Source organism: Ambystoma mexicanum, chromosome 3q (genome assembly GCF_040938575.1).
Source record: "Ambystoma mexicanum isolate Mex_15411 chromosome 3q, UKY_AmexF1_1, whole genome shotgun sequence".
NCBI lineage: Eukaryota > Metazoa > Chordata > Amphibia > Caudata > Ambystomatidae > Ambystoma > Ambystoma mexicanum.
The window spans coordinates 587,658,412-587,674,454 of NC_090926.1; the positions used below are offsets into that span (position 1 = coordinate 587,658,412).

At 44.2% G+C, this 16,043-nt stretch overlaps 1 protein-coding gene across 3 annotated transcripts in view; it reads left to right on the forward strand.

Annotated features, from left to right (window-relative positions):
• MRTFA (myocardin related transcription factor A) overlaps positions 1–16,043 on the forward strand; it is a 614,269-nt gene that overhangs the window by 76,148 nt on the left and 522,078 nt on the right. For 2 of the 3 annotated variants that reach the window (XM_069654401.1, XM_069654404.1), the window contains exon 2: positions 14,653–14,714. The exons of the other annotated variant lie outside the window; for it this stretch is intronic. The gene's annotated coding sequence lies outside the window, so the exon portion shown is untranslated. The remainder of the gene's footprint in view (positions 1–14,652; positions 14,715–16,043) is intronic. 3 annotated transcript variants of the gene reach the window in all.

The window sequence follows — 16,043 nt, forward strand, 5'->3', positions numbered from 1 at the left end:
TCTAAACAGGTGCTCCCCTGCTCTTCCAGAACCATCAAATCAAAGACAACATTGCCTCTCTCACCCCAGCCCTGGCTTACCTTCGTTACCATTCTTTTGCCACTAGCTCCTTCCCACAACCCCTCACGCACCCTCTAGTGCACCCTCTTCTAAAAAAAAAAGCCATCGGCTGACCCTTCTTGCCCGCCTTACTATCGCCCTATCCCTATCACCCCTTTTTTGGCCAAACTCATTTAGAAGCTGGTCATCTCCCAACTGCCCCTCCACACCAAAATGGATGACTGCCTACATGACCACCAGTTCAGTTTCAGAGCCGTCAGAGGCACAGAAACTGCTCTCCTGAACACCTGTGAAGACCTACTCTCAAACCTGGACTCAAACGCTCTCTCTGTTCTGATCCTTCTCGATCTTTCTTCTGCCTTTGACACAGTCAGCCACTCCATCCTCATAATCGTCTCCATGATTCCCTAGCCATCACGGACTGGGCACTGTCGTGGCTGACCTCCTTCCTATCAAACAGACCGTCCCAAGCGCAAATGGGTCCTTTCCTGTCCTCCACCTTACTCTCTACTTGTGGCGTCCCTCAGGGCTCTGTCCTATTCCCATGGCTCTTCAACATCTACCTAGCCCCTCTGGCCCACTGATCTCCACCTTCTCCCCTCACTACCAGTGTTATGCAGATGACTCACAGATCTCCTTTAAGCTGCCATCCATCGCCTTCTCTCCTTCCTCTCTCATTCCTGACTGCTCTCTAGGCCTGGTGCTCTTCCAATGATCTCTGCTTAATACCAGTAAAACAGAGATCCTTCTCATTAGGACATCTCCTCTTTGTTTCCCTCCCATTCTCTGGCCATTCTCCTTGGGCACCCTCCCCTTTCCCACTTGTGAAGTAAAAAACCTTAGGGCCATCTTTGACTCCTCTCTCTCTTTCTCTCCACACACCATGGACCTTGGCAAGAAGGCCATCTTTCAAATCCACCTCCTCAGAGGCATTCTCCCTTTTCTCATCTTCCCCCAAAAGCTCAACATCTCCAGAGCCCTAGTTCTCTCAAGGATGGACTACCGCAACAGCCTTTTCCTAAATATGCCTCTTTCCTCCCTTCACCCCCTTCAACTAATCCAGAATAGGTCTGCAGGACTTATCCTTGGCCTCAAGCCCAGGGACGGCATCTCTCCTGCCCTATAATCTCTCCCCTGGCTCCCAGTGACCGCAAGGATCAAATTCAAGACCCGTTTGCAACATCCACAATGCTGTCTGGGGCCTGGGACCTCTCTGCATCCAGCTTTCCCTCCCTAAATACCTCACTGCTGGAGTTCTTAGGTCCTCTGGCGCTAACTCTCTGCAGGTCAGATGTTTTTCCTAGCAGAGAGTGATAGGTAGATCCCTTTTCTCTGCAGGTTCTTCCTTCTAGAATGGCCTCCCTGGCCCCCTCAGACTTGAGCCGGATCTTCTTAAGTTCCAGGAACTTCTCAAGACTTTTCTCTTCTCCTCTTCCTTCCATCTTCCCCTCCCTTGTTAGCGTACCTCTGCCGCTGGGACTGGGTCCTAGTCCCTTCCGAGTCATACAGGGTCTAGACCCCCCCCCAACAGTCCTCCCAGCATCAATTTGCCAGCACTTGCCCTCGGGCACCCTTCCACGGATTAGCCCTGGTCTGGTACACCCTGCCCATCGCATTACCTCCCCCCCGCCCTCCTCCCTCTGGCACTTGCCATCTCGGCCCCCTGCCAGCACTTGCCCAACCCCCCAGGATCCCCACTCCTGCACTTCTCCCTCTCCCCTCCTCCCCTGCACTTACCACCTTTGTCTTGCACTTGCACAGTAGGATTGTCACAAGACCAATATAACCTTTTTGTTGTTTTTCTTCCCATGTCTGCCCCCACACCCCAAATGTCTTGTGACGCCTGGAAACACTTGTGTATAGGTGCCTTAAAAATGTCAAATACATTTTTTTTAAAAGACGGAGAAATGGTATTGGTGCCACCCTGCCACCGGTCACACAAATGAAAGATGTGTACTTCTTAGAAATAGCAGATACTGCAGTTGGTTGTGCTTTAGTACAGTAGATAACAGCTCCTCTGTCAATGAAGCTTGCCGAACGATTGCCCAAAACATACGCTGCAGAGCAGGGCTACTGGTTAAGATTTTGCTGAAGGAGCCAGTGTCGTTTCAGACAGAAAGGGGTCATACCCAAAAGTTGTGAATCCAATTAAAGAAAAAAACAAGGGAACATTCCTAAAACTTCACCATTTCAGGCAAAACAGTTCACATACCTCATTAAAAGTCCTATATGGATTGTGCTCATATTTGCTGCATCTCTGATCCGCTTTGCTTTCCTCATTCTTGACCCTGGTGCTTTGCTTGTCGCAAGTGCGTGCAGTTCTTACTAGCAGACCATACCGTCAGTCATTATCTACTTTCTTTTAAAAGTTTTAGATGATTGACCTAACAGCTGTCTAGGTTGGAGCTCTTCTGCTATCTTGCCGTCTCATGTTCAATTACTTCTAACCTTTTTAATGAGGCTTTCTCAGGGGTAATAAATTATGATGTGATGTTGGTTGGATAGACTTTACAGGCATGCCCGTGGTGTCTCCAATATTTGACCTATTGTCGGCACACTCTAGAGCTCGAAAATGCTGTTTTAATCTGCTCTTGCGAAGGAGTTGCGTAATTTCAATATAAGTGTTAAAGGAGTCATAATTGGGCATGGGTATGAAGCGGAGCCCTTTTTGTAATGCCTCTGATTCATATTCTGTGATTTTGTAGTCTGATAGATTTATGGCTACTAGTTCAGAGGGGGGAACCTCCTTCTCACTCGACACCTGGTGATTCTGGGATAGGTAGGGAGAACCAACTAGATAAGGGGGATAGCGAGGCATTTTCCAACCCCTTTTTGTTTCACTAAAAAATCACAACCAAAAACCATGAGTCCTCTGTGTCTGTGTTTCATTCCTGACACCTCACACTGCCCCATGATATACTTCAGCAGATCATTATATTTGTGCAAGTTACTTACCAAGCGATGTTAATTAAAGGCATGTCTTTTTCAAACCATATTTTGGGAAATAAAAATGTGTTGAAGATACAGGGTGCAATATCCTTAATCTCTGCATCTGTAGGATGTACCAATCTCGTGGAGGGAGGTGATTATTGTACCGGTCTTCAAAAAAGGTGATCAAAGTAATCTGGCATGCTATCATCCAATCTCCTTACTCGACACCTCAGCCAAATGGTTTGGGCGAGTGCTGTATGGTAGGATCATGGATTGGGTCAATGAAAATCAGATCCTCTGTGAGTGCCAATATGGCTTTCGCGAAGGAATTGGCATGGCCAATCAGATATTGAACCTGAGCCTGATTCTCGATAATTGCGTCTGAGGCTACAAGGGAATGATTTACTTAGGTGTCATGGACCTCTCCACCGCCTTTGACAGCGTAGCCCACGCTAAACTCTGGGAAGTCTTGTGTGATTTAGCTATGCCAGACGATATAAAGCAAATTTTACTCCAGCGGAATTCAAACTTGTCGGCGAGAGTGAGAGTGGGGACTAGAGGTCAAACAACCCAGGCATTCCCCAGAACCAAAGGAGAGAGGCAGGGGTGCGTAATAGCCCCCCCCCCCTCCATTTTAACCTTAATATAAACTCACTTGCAAGAGAACTGTCTGGTTTAATGAGCGACGTTCACAGGGTAGTCGGCCAAAAGATATACATGTTGCTGTATGTGGACGATGCGGTCCTAATAGCCAGGACTAAACTAGCACTGCAAACATTGGTGACCGGGTTCAATAACTACATGGGTAAGAAAGATCTGAAAATAAACATAGGGAAATCAAAGGTCATGTATGTGGGTAATAATAGACCCCGGGACAACGCAATATTAGTGGAAGGCAGGAAGTTGGAATTGGTCTCTTCCTTTCGTTACTTAGGCAATCGCATTCGACCTAAGAGGGTCCACTCATATTGGGGAACAATCCTTGAAGGCTTCGCAAATCAATGACTCAATCTTGAGGTTTAGCTCAAGAATGAGCGGGCTCCCAAAAGAGCACATTCTCTGTATTTATTCAGCAAAAACGGTACCACTATTGACTTACAGCGCCGTGTTTGGGTTCATCAGCAGTCAACTGCTGCCCAGGTTTGCGAAAATCAATTCCTGATTGAAGAAAATCATAAGTGTACCCCAGGGTATTTGCTGCATGAAGAACTTAATCTAGATCATGTGCAGGACCTCATACCTCTTCAACCACTTATTTATTGGTTGCGTTTATGGGGAAACCCTAGCCTATCATTAACTGGAACCTTGATGAGAGATGCAATGACTTCAAATGGCGGTGGTTCTTCCCCTTGGTTAAACCACTTTTAAGACCTCCTTTTGTAAAACTTGTCCGCACATGACGACTGAATGAAGAAACGACGGCCAGCGAGGTCTAAAAAAGGGAGCTTGCACGCATTTTATTTCTTTTCGTGCAAACATCAGGAGAGATATGGAACTGCAAAAACAAGGCGTGCAATTCTATCATAAAAATTTAATTCCGATAACTCCCCGCACAAGTTATGCTTACAAGCTCAATAATCAGAGGAAAAGGAGAATTCTTCTCTGCTTTAGGACAAACCTGCTTTTTGCGCATGCACCATCATTTTCTTTGCTGAATAATAGTATCACAGGGTATAACATGCACTATCTACATCATTTTTTGTTCTTCTGCCCATATATCTTGCCTTGAGAAAGAGACTTATTTTCCCATTGTTGAGGGTGTGGAGTGTGAGGCACGTTCAATCAGCCTTAAAGCTTCTTCTCTCTGTCCCGGATTTATCCGTGGCACAGTGCACTTGTCCCATTTTGAAAATGCATTTTGATTATGTGCTCACTTGTTAGAAATTGAAACTTTTTAGATAACACGTTTGATTTCTAATGGCCTACAATCACACCTTGTATATGAATATTATTGTTAATTCTTTCTTGGATGATTTTCATATCTGACTCGGTGTATGTAATATTCCTGGTTTTAGTGTTGTGATCTTGATGGGATTCTAAGTTCCGAAAACATTTTTATGAACTAGAACGTATTCTCTAAAATCCACGAGACTCGATGTGAGTTGAGTATGTTTTTGAAGCCTTTAATATTAAAGATGTGTATGGCTGCAATTTTGTTGTTTGAGTTGCAAAGTCTGAATTTGTTTTAAGAAATAAAGTATTGATTGTAAGTGAATCCTGTTGACCACAAACATCCTACTTCCTCAGAATTGATTTCCTCTTGCTCCAAATCTGAGGAGAATCTCGCACAACGTGCATGATAGATTGGAAGGGTATCTCTTATGTAAACACTTGTAATACATTCTTCTCTCACCACGTGCCATAATACTTTCTCTGACACAGTATAAGAAAATACCTCACGCCTTGCCCAGAAATCGGGGTTGCTCTGCAGCGGATTAGAGTCTTTTTTACAATATTATGAAGTAGTTCCAATAGAAAATCGGATATCTTGCAAGCCAGTAAGGTGCTCATAGTAACCTCACAAATGGCTCCTTGATTAAGACCAGTGTTTTAAGTTGCATTGGTACTATGAACAGTCAGTCAGGAGCCTTGTTCACCCAGTCGCTTGATAAGGAAGGCTTCAGTGCTGTCCCAATCCAGACAAACCACCGCCCTGGAAATCTAATTCTAATTTAAATGTAAATCTAATAATCGGTGGATGCAGACGGGCCTGACCCGATGCATCCATTGCAGGGACTGAAACAAAGTTTTGATGCAGCAGGAACTAAACGCACCTCCTGGGTAGCCAGCATTACACAGTAATCGGGAGCTACCACTAGAGCAGGAGGAGACAATACACGCATGGTCATAAATCTAACTTCCACATTAGATACAAACTATAACATTTTGCCCATTTTATATGACCTGCTATCCTTTAAATATCTTTTAGATTTGTCTTAATGATCATGTACACACATTGCCAAATACACAGATTTTAATTTTACATAGGTGTGTTTGGCCGTGGTCGGTTTGTGGAGTCGAAAGTATCACCTGGTATATATACGTTGTGTGTCCAGGCTCCATGCGGATCTGAATAGCTCCCAGCACTTTCGATCTCTGTGTAAAAGCTGTGATAGAGCAGGTTCACCACATCATCCACATGGAGAGAGAATTTAAAATGGTTGAAGCAGGATTATCTGGCCTTTCACCTGGTGCATGTAAACATACTGTAAGTGTTCAAAATATAACTTTGTGGGACAATATTCAAAGGATAAATGACCACATTCCTTTTAATGTTGTTGGAAAGGTTGGTGGGGTTAGTAGACACTCCTGTCATTCCCTCACACCCACATCTACAAGAGTTGCGACAAGATCTGCATTTTGACAGACACTGAACTCTAGTTGTAGGGAACCGCTAGGTTTTTCTTTTTTTATTCATTTTTTTTAGCATCCTCTTGACCACTGTTGACGGATGTAATTCACTTCCCATTCCATGTAGAAGCAGCAGTGTGGCAGACGTGAACACAAGAAGTGTCTCGATTGGCCAGTTTGGTAATACAGAGAAATAAACTGTTTTGAGAGAAAGATGACAAAATAATTTTCGTTTGATCCTGAGTTTAAGGTGCCAACTGAGAATCTGGTAAATGGTATTCCCATTTGTGCTGAATAAAGGACTGGAAGGGGTTTGCCCATTTGAGCAGATACCAGCACAAGATCATATGCATTGTCCGCTCACTTATAGCAAAAATGAGGTTAACCTGCATAACTTTCTCGGGTCATTTTCTGATTTCCTTGGAATAATATGGTAGCTTGGTCTGGATCATATCATCCGTTTTTCTGCTCAATTCTTGCATTCACAAACACAACTGCTCTGTTCCCATTCCTTTAAATGTAAACTAAACTCCAGGACCCCATACAGGCCTCTGAGGGTGAACACTAGCACATAATCCTTCGTAAACCTCTATTATCAATGAAGGTCTTACTGTCTATCCTTATTCTGCAAATTCCTCTTGCTGTTCTGTAAGAGCTGAAGTGTATTTGTGAAAATCGCCAAATCATGTTCTGCTATATATCTCTGTAACCACTTAAAGTAGAACAGTCAGATGGGTCACATTCCAGCTATGCACAGCAGAAAGTATTGATAATCTGAAGTACATTTGTAATACGCAAGTGGGACAAGATACTCTCACCCAGTATAGTAGACTTGGCCTCTGGTTGTGCCACTATGTCACATGAGCCCCAAAGTGCTTCTGTTTCAGGTCTGGATTTCGCTCCCTGCCCTCGCTCACACTCCCAGCGCATGCCCTTGCTTGGGGTTACAAAATTCAAGTTGCAAGCTACTAGTTTGTCATAAGTCTCTCACCCCTTCAGTTCTCAACGTGTACTCGGCACACCATGTCTTATTCACCAAGAGTCACTCGCCAATGTATAGTGCCAAGCGCACATTTTGAGGTCTCACATTCACATGCCACAGGAGTGGGCAGGCTTGTGGCGTGCAGCAGTGTTGAGAAGTTACAACCATGCACTTCTCAAATAGAATGAATACAGATTTACATTTCAACCCTGTAGAAATGGTGTGTTCTTTTAAACGCCACACATAAACGTCATAACTGAAAAGGAGTGCAGATGGGATATGCAACACAAACAGAAGAAAAAATACCTGTTTTGAAAAATGTTCTTTTTGCATGTTCCCACCTTCGATTTCAGTGGGGCGGTCAGTATATCTGCCTATCCCGCCTGTCTTTTGAGGTAACGCATTTTATAGCTTCACTTAACTTCTCAGCTCATTTATTTTGAAGGCACTGGTGAACGCATAAGGCTACACGTGCAGGGGACCTGTTTCTTTCAGTCAGGTTTTTCTGAGCTGCTGTACTGCCCACAGACCACCTTACAGTGAAGTGCTCCAGGGAAACTTTGTAACTCCCAGTCTGTTTTGTCTGAAGATTTGGATGTCTTTTCTGATGTGCCTTGGGGAGGCTGGCAGAAGCAAAACATATTGAACATCTTTTTCCAGTGCTAACCCATGCACCATCATTTGTTTACTGGATAAAGCCATTTTGAGTCCCATACATTTACAATGGCTGTTACATGGAGTTTAATCCTTGTCTTTTGTCCATCCTGCAGTTCACAAAACTCCATATAAAGGCAAGCACTTTTTCTGAGTCCAACCTGGACTCAAGTGCCATTATGTCACTGAACTGGTCAGAACTTGGTTGGGGGCTATGTGGCCCCAATACACATCCTTTTATGGAAGCTGCTGATGCTGGGCAGGTGAGGAGTTTGTGGCTGTCCATGATTGGAAAGCCTTTGCTGGAATGCTGGAATGGTGCAGATCCTTGACATTATTGGGCTGGTGTAACCCTCAGCCTGGATTTTAGACAAGAGTAGCTCTGCAGCTGTTCTGTAGGTCTCCCTTTGGGACCAAGAGTTCGAAGGCGAGAACATTGCTGCAAAACCACATTGTCCAATCCATCCAACTGTGTCTTCTGCCTCTCTGTGACCAGGGAATGCATTGCCTCTCTGCCATTAGTGAACTTCGGCAGTATCCCTGGAGCAACCTGGAGACTGACCATTCACCGATCGGCCCGTTCCTTTTATAGTCACCTTCCTTAGCTTGAGCTTGAGACTCTGTAGATTGTCAACATCTATCCAGCAACATTGCTGCTGCTGCTCTCAATCGCAAAGAGGGGCCTTCCTTGTGCCTGTTTTTTGCCGCTGCCATGAGTCTGACTTGCTGATCCTTGACCAGGCTTACCTTGCTGCACTAATTCGCCTGACGATCCTCATTGTGGAAGTCGCTGTGGCTGATGCTCTGAGGTGTCTGGTCTCTCCAAGTGGCAGCATGTTGGACCATCTCTGAACCGGAAATTGGAACCACCTCACAGCCAGACTGTAATGATTAAAGCTCTTTAGTCATCTTGGGTAGGTTCCACAAGTAAGATTTATTCCAGTTACATTAAGATGGTAAACATGAACCACTGGGACCCATCGTCCAGGTTGGGCCTCGCTAACTGACATACATCGGAACCTTCACGACAGGCATTCCTGCACTCACAACCAACCAAACATAACACTTGGCATACCCAAGAGGGAGCACATATCGGAACTAAGGAGACGGAAAAAATGACTCCATCAATGACAACATTACGCTCAAAATTGCCTCCCTAACCCACAAGTGCCTCAATGGTGCTGCCCCACTCTACCTTTCGGAGAGAATTGTTAAAAAATCTACCTCACGCCCTACCAGGATAGTTAAATCATTATGTCTGGTCACCCCAAGATTAAAACTAAAAAAGGCGGGGGAGCAGCTTCCCTGTCCTGGCGGCGCAGCTCTGGAACACCCTCCCTCCTTCCTTGAGAGCAGACCAACCTTTCCCTCACTTTAGGCGAAATACCATAAACTGGCTTGTTGCCAAGGACCTCTGACATGCTTGGATTGTCTATATGTTGTTAACTGTATCTATTGACTCTTTGGCACTGTAACCACTGCCACCGACTGATATTTGATTCTACTTTGCACCTGTATCACTTTATCCATTGTATATGTATATACTATCTATTCTTACTATGCACACATTCATTGTAAACTTTGTAACTCACTTAACTGTAACTATTGTAACTCACAGCCTTGTGTAAATGCGCCCAGATACCTTTGGGTTTGGCGCACAATACAAATAAACAAACAAACAGACATCAACATTCTCTCATGCATTCCCTAGCACCTGCATTCACACCAAGCTCAATACAACACATCTACCTCCCTCACAGACACAAATCCACAAAAGGAACATACAAGGAACACACACACACAAGGCATCTTTTTTGTGAGAGATGAAACTCGGAACAAAGGCGGAACATACTGGTTGTGCCTCCAACAGCAGCCACTCGCCCGTACGGAAGGCGTCCTCCCGATCTACCCATACTATGTTTCACTTAGTCACATGAATAGGGGGGGTGCGCCCCCCAATTTATACCGACTGTGTCTCCAACAGCAGCCACACATTCTTACGGAAGGCACCCCCCTTCCATCTACCCATACTCTACTTCTCTTAGTCAACTGAAGGCGTCCCCCCTTTATTCACAGACACATCTGATTAATTTATCACCTCACTTTAACTCGGCATGTCTACATAGTATCCCTTGACCAAAATCCATTGGGATCTCTCCCAAAGGAGAGATCCCACACCACTCTTGTCCACACAATTGTGTTGCCGCTGCGTTGCCATGAGCCATACCTCATTCAAATATCCTTACCACACTCTACTATGCTTGCACAATGACACTTTAACATTTTGCCATTGCCCTAACAGATCCCAATGGAAACTTCTGTTGACCTGGACTCTCTTAGACAGGTCAAACTACCCATACTTCCCACTGACACATTTCTACTAAATGGGTCTGTATACCCTACTTTTAACGAGATAAGAATCACATCCTAAATGCCCATAGCTGTGATCAACTCTAACCTGCAAATTCTCAAAACACGTTAGTCCCTAGGAGTATTTTCACATAAAATCTAACCTTATCCATATCAGTTGCTTACATTAGTATCATCATAGTAGACACTGTGGGACTAGAAACCTAAAAGTCCATGCTGCGCCAACACCTAAAAGTCCATGTTGCGGCAACCACTATACAAATCCATGTCGCTCCCAGTAACCTAGAGCTAAAATTCCTCAAAAGTGTTAAACTAACTCACTCGCACTACAGTGCCACTCACCTCTCACCCCATCAGTGTAACTATTAAGCTAAAATCACTACCAGACACATGACACTCTGTGCATGGCACTCATTACCAGCATTATCCATTCCACTATATCAAGCACTTGTTACTATATTACCCATCCACAGGGATATATCATACCCGAACTGTCCCGGTGAGATCCAGCAACAAAACATTTGAAACTCCTCATACTGGTTAACAAAATACAGATAACATTACCTCATAAAACACCTGTTTTACAAAGGATACAGATTGTGCATCTATAAAGAATATAGATTGGGCGATGTGCAATGCGTGTAGCGCACACCACATGTCCTTCTTCTTCTAAAACACTACCACCTGCTTCACCAACAATGCTCGAAGAGAAGGAAAAAAGAAAAAAAAATTCAAAACCGCCGTAGCTTTCCCCTCATTTTCTTTTACATCCTCACGTCGGGGCCTGTGCACGGTAGCCCAGCTACTTTTAGCTAGGCTTAGAGTAAAACAGTACTTTGCCACAAAAAAATGTTCTGCAGACAGGACCTCACTGAACCTCGGCAGTCCTACTAGCACGTCGCCAGCCAATCGTTTTATCACAACAAACAAAACTTCACCATAAATTAGCAGGAAATCAACCCTCTCGTTAAGCTGCTGCAGTCATGGAGAGCATTAGCCTGCCATCTCCAATCACAACATCGCCCTGGTGACTCCTTCATAACCCTCAGTGTCTGGCTTTCCAACGAACATAACATATTTATCAGAACGCACCTTCACGCAGAAGTGCTTTCCTCGAATGCTATGCTGGGCTTCCCGTCCATATTCCAATGAGGCAACTGACCGGCCTGTTTGATTTCTACATGTAGTGTGCTGCTTGGAGTTCCAAACTATCGCCATTCTACTCAGCACAGCCCTGACGTCATCATTATTCCCATCATTGCAGTAGCCATCAGAACTTCCCTGTTGCAACCGCCCAACCAGCCTGCTCATCTCACACCATAAGTGGCTGGGACTGCGATGTTCAGTCCATGTGCAGGGCTGCACACAAGCAGACTCTTGAAGTGTTGCTGGTCCTCCTGGCTTTTTTGCAGCATTTGATTATCCTCTTAATCATCACTTTGCACTGACACTGTGGGACTTCTCTTGCACTTTAGTTCCACCAGCTTCCCTTGTAACAGTGCTCAGGCTCATTAGTTGGAGCGTACTGCAGATCTCCCTCTTTTTTTTTCTAGGATACCATAAGGCTGCAGTTCCCCCTGTCACTCAGGTGTACCATAAGGCTGCAGCTCCCTCTTTTCTTCTCCCGGGGGAGACCTGAAGCTGCGGCTCCCCCTTTCTCTTGGCCCATGGGTGACCCACTGTAACTTGAAAATCTACCCTCTTCTTCTCTCTTCGCCCTGGGTGATGGAACTTACTTGTGTGGGGGGTTCCTTTCCTTGTCTGCACCCCCCCACAGGGGACTGGTCACCTCATATCTTCTCTTTTCCACATAGGTTATTTTCCTTTCCTTGAAACCCGTCACCAGTGTAATGATTAAAGCTCCTTAGTCATCTTGGGTAGGTTCCTCACGTAAGCTTTATTCCAGTTACATTAAGATGGTAAACATGAACCACTGGGACCCACCACCCAGGCTGGGCCTCTCCAACTGACATACATAGGAACCTTCACGACAGGCATTCCTGCACTCACAACCAAACATTCTCTCAGACACATCAACATTCATTCATGCATTCCCTAGAACCTGCATTCACACCAAGCATGATACGATACCGACTAAAGCCTGAAACCAGCTTCGTCTACTGTACTAGGGTCCACTGGGGTATTGGACGAAAATAACTTATTTAAAAGACCGAATGCACAATTAGTGTGCATTCGGCCTGGTTAAAAAGACAGAATCTCAAAAATTCTGAGCAGGGGGAACAGGTGTATCTCCCACTCCCCTTGTTCAGTATTATGGGCTTCGGGGGTTGCGGGGGTGTCCACCGCATTCATTACTTCCCTGGCGGGGGACAATGACCTCCCCCTCCCCCCAAAGATCAAGTTACATAATGCAAACAAGTGGGGTTCGCAATTTTGTAATTCGATCTTTCGCGTCTCGATATTACAACGTACATCCTCCACTGGACCCCCATTGATGCAGCCAACAACTGAATTAAGTGTCCCTTGTTATTGAGTGCTGTACGGGTAGTCACCTAGGAAAGTGGAGTAAGGGGTGAGAGTGTACTGACTACTTTAAGTGCCCCATCATCCCATAGGAATTGTATGGGTGCAACGGCCAGACCATAGCACTACCCTTAGTTTGCTGTTGTTGGTGGAGTTCTAGCCTTGTATTCTCCTAACTCGCCACTCCCCAGGTAACACCTGGCATGGTGGAATGAGCTAACAAAGCTTGGCTTATTTATTCAGCAAGTGTTTTTAAAAGACATTTGCTAATCACCTGTTGGCTTTGGCAACACTTGTGCAGGGAAACGTTGGACTTCTTTCCCTCTTCTGAAACATTGAAATGTTTACCTACTTTTTAGGGATGGCTTGCTCAAGTGAGGTTCTTGCCTTGTAATTATAAGATACAGGTAATGGATTGCTTTTTATGCTCCTCTATTGGCTCTTAACTGTTACAGTTGTGCTTTATATTTGTTTGAAGAACCCAGATGTCCGTTTGGAAGGAAACGACTTGCAATTAATTACACATTTACAGACGGTGGAGGCATTCCCCTGATGGGTGCTTGTACATTAGTGCACAGATGTGAACAGCTTCAAGGGGTGAAGAAAGTGGGACATAGACCAGGGACAAAACAGAAACATATCCTAAGGCAGTGCTTCAAACTAAAGAGTACTGTATCTGAAGATTGTGGAAACTGTGCCGTTTATAAAAGAAACTTTGAGACGGCGAGCAAGCCTACTCCAAGATGGGCCAGGCTGGAGGCGACACCAAGGCTATTTTACAGCCTCCCCTTTTCCTTTTTTGTTAGGTGTTTTTCTAAAGTGGTAGGGCCAGTTAGTGATTAGGATTTGACGTGCACCCTTAGTTTTGGTTTTGCTAGGCAGGGAACTTCCCTCGTAGAAATAGGGCTAGATGGGCATTTTTGCTTTTTATTTTTAATAAATCTCTTAACAATGACCCAACATAGTCAGAGTCCTCCTTCTGGTTCACCACAAAGTTTATAAGCACAGGAGACTTCATGATTATCTAAAGTCTTTTCTTAGACTGGTCTATTTAAACCCACATTGTCTGTCATTTTCTATATGTGCTCTCTTCCTGCCTGGGCAACATATTGTTAACCTTTCCTCTTATGACCTTTTTGATGCTTACTTACAATTTTTAAAAGGGCAAAATCTGAGGTGCTTGTCAGTTACCCCTCTTATTATTTTTTTCTTCTCTTGTAGGTTAAGGGAAGCTGCTGCAATTCAATGTCATGGCATTTAACTGAAACATATGGAGTGTGTCGAGGGTTTATGGAAAATGTACTTTTATTAATGAGAGCAACCTTATTCATTGATGAGCTTTCATCCGAGACCCTGCTAAATTCTGCAAGGGATTGTACAATATTGGCACCTCTCTTGCCTGAATGAGGTTGCCTTCTCTTTTAAAAAGTTTCTGTAAGATAATTCCTAAAATCTAGACGATGCTGTGAGCAAAGAGAATGGGTCCATCTCACAAACTTTCTAGGTACCTCACTGTTATACATGGGTGTTGACTCGCTATAGAATTGGGTCAGTAACATAGCCTCACATTAGGGATTTGGATCACCTCTTTAATGCCTTAGTATTTGAGTTTAGTCAGTCAATGGGTGGCAGACAACATATCAGAGAAACTTACAATCGTGTGTGTGATTGCACGTTTGAACTTCTGATTATTCACTATAGCATCTCCACATCAATGTTTGTTGCGGTGTGATATTTATAGCTGTGATGTACCTGCTGCCTTGTGATGTTATGTATTACGTTCAGTAGTTTATGCAAAAATATTATCCTTTTCTCAATAGTGTTGAAAGACGCCCGGTGGCATGGCACGTAGCTGCACGTTCTCCTGGAAAAAGTGATCTAGGTATGTACCTCTCAACAGTCCGAGCTTGCACCACTATACCAACTTTTACTATGATCTCTAGTGTGTTGAAAGCTGTTTGGAGACCATTCCTCTCAACCATACAAAGATGCAACATTTTAATGGGCCGCAATCAGATTTCCAGTCCATAATAATAATTATTCTGGCTGAGAATAATACTGTATGTATCACTCTTTTGGCCTTCCAAAAGAGCCAGAAAGCTGAGGACGCCAGCAGTTTACACTTAGTGTGTTCTTTTAGATTGCTGTGCTCAGTGTATGCACCTTATTCTATGCCCAAAATATTTTGACCATTCGTGGGCTGTAGGTGTGTGCTAACACACCGATGTTAGCCTCTTAACACCCCAGGTGTGATATGTATATTTGCAACATTAAATCCCAGTAAGCTATAAAATCCACCTCTTCTATCTGACTGTTAAGTTCCTCTGCCCAATATATGCCATTGCAGAGGATCTAGTCCAATTGTTAGGAATTCAGAGGGTGTATATTGGAATTACACAGCGATACTGTTCATCTGGGACATCCACAGACTCTTCCCAGTATGTCAGTTTACAATTTAGGAGTTAACATATGTATTGATTTTCTCAGTGTGTCTATTACCCTTCAGTGTAGTAGCCAGTCAGATGATTGTAAGACTACCATCCTACATGACTCTTCAAATGAGGTTTTTTATTGATGTTCAGCTACATCTCTAATTAACCATTGACCCAACCTTTCTAATGGACACATTCCTGCTACAGATTTCTTATCTTCTGAAATATTTCCCTGATGCAGTGTACTCTGAAACATTTCTTTAGCTCCCAGGTAACCTGGAGGAGTGCAGATCCTGTTAAACTGGAAGACGTAAGGTGAAGGAGCACATGTCCAAACTTTACATGGTCTCCGCTAAAATGACTACCGTGATGTCTTCCAGCAAAACACCCAAAAAGGCTCCCGCGCCAAGCACACCTTCAGGCCATAATTCAAGATCTGAGAAAAGGGACGAAAGAAAGAAAACATATATATCACCAGTCTAGCAGTGTTTCTTCATTCCCTCTTCAACATTCCTTGTCTTTGCGAAAACATAGGCGGCACTGCTTGAGATGAAACCACTCCGAAAAACAAAAAAGGGTAGACACCTGAATTTAGCAATTTCTCACCTCATCTTTCACTTTGGTGGAATGGGAAACTTTGAGAAAATCTATGCTCCAAAGTAGCAAAAAACATAACACTAAAGTTGTTTTACCAAGTCACTAGTCTTTTTACGGGGGGTGCAGGATTTGGCTCTAAAAGAAGGCATGGCAGCAGATTATGATCGGCAGATGGGTCCTAC